General features: G+C 36.6%; 1 protein-coding gene across 7 annotated transcripts in view; it reads left to right on the forward strand.

Moving 5' to 3' along the window:
• Positions 1 to 965, forward strand: part of LOC122289464 (glycerol-3-phosphate acyltransferase ATS12, chloroplastic-like) — a 15,958-nt gene extending 14,993 nt beyond the window's left edge. For 3 of the 7 annotated variants that reach the window (XR_006236165.1, XM_043096464.1, XM_043096469.1), the window contains one exon: positions 530 to 965. The gene's annotated coding sequence lies outside the window, so the exon portion shown is untranslated. Of the gene's footprint in view, positions 1 to 514 lie in introns of all 7 variants that reach the window. The other 4 variants (XR_006236166.1, XM_043096465.1, XR_006236167.1 and 1 more) reach the window with 2 other exon arrangements.
• The last annotated feature ends 430 nt before the right edge of the window (positions 966 to 1,395 follow it).

Here is a 1,395-nt window from a genome sequence, read left to right on the forward strand (position 1 = left end):
TCTAAAACTGCGTCTACAGTAACCACCTGAAAGGCAGAACCCAACAAATCCCCACCTCTATCCTATGAGGAGCTGTATCCATCTGGAGTCCTTTGGGTACCCATTTTTGGGCCTCTTTGCAGGAAGGGGTTGTTCCACCACACTCTCAACACAAGATGCAATCAATTGAGTCCAATTGAACTTCTTTGTCAAACTTGGCTTTGGTATCATATCGGTTACATTCTCTTCACTTCTCATTCTTTTTCCAAGACCTTTCTATATATTCTTTATCATATTGGCTCATAAATTTTTTTCTCTCTCTATTTCTAGTTCCCAGGACTTTCTTATTCTTTTGACCTTTCATGTTTAGGTGTATCTCTTGACCACTCGCTGTCAACTTGGATAACACCCTTTTGTTCTTTAATAAAAACTACCTTAATAAAAAGGAAAAAAAAAAATCTCACTCTTGGGTAACACCTTTCATGTTTAACAATATGATGTTGTACACTGTTATATTTCATTTACTTTGGTTTAGTGTATTGTAATCCAGGGGCTTTCTTCTTGAACATAATTTCTCAATTCAACCAAATGGCTGCTGGCCCTGCAAAACAAGTAGTATTCAGTGTGAGAGGAAGCCTATCTCTCCATGTCCAATGACTTGATGGAAGTACCATCTATCACCTTGTCTTTTTCTCTGCATATGCAGATATGCTCTGGTGCAACTGAATTCATCGATCAGAAACTGGAATTTTCAGAAGTTCAATTTTGCAGTATCAGGCACTGGAGGGAAGATCAGTTTCAGGCATTTGCTGTACAGATCTGTATTAAATTGTTGTAAGAAGACTTCAGACAGCTGTTATAGGTAATGAATGTGTATATTCTGCTCATATTATATTTTATGTGTACCATAAATCAGATATCAAACAAACCTCTCCGTGTTCCTAATCCTTTTTTGAAATAAGAGATCTTAAAACTTTCAGTTTGCACAATGAAGCCATACACATCGAATGATATGAAATTATGCCTGAAAAGCTTAGTATCTACCTAGTGACCAAGCAAAAACTGCCTTTTAAGTAGAGATGGGTAATTTTCATTGTGGACGTGGGATGCAGGACCATTGTAAGAAATTTTACATTTAATTAGAAGTATCCTATATATCAACATAGTGAAGAATATTGGATCCCATAGTTTCGAATTTGAGGTTTAGTGTGATCATTAGCATTTAATCTCACTCAAATTACTAGAGCAAATACTAGTCATTCACTGCCTTGAATTTCCAGGAGGCAAAGCAATCTCTGCATACATCGCAGTCTATATATTTTTCTGAGATGGCTATCTTTGTTCAATAGAAATTTTTCGGGCTCTCATGGCATTTCAGGATTAATGTCTTAACTCAGGAGTTGGGTGTGCCATATT

This window comes from Carya illinoinensis, chromosome 12 (assembly GCF_018687715.1).
Source record: "Carya illinoinensis cultivar Pawnee chromosome 12, C.illinoinensisPawnee_v1, whole genome shotgun sequence".
Taxonomy (NCBI): Eukaryota; Viridiplantae; Streptophyta; class Magnoliopsida; order Fagales; family Juglandaceae; genus Carya; species Carya illinoinensis.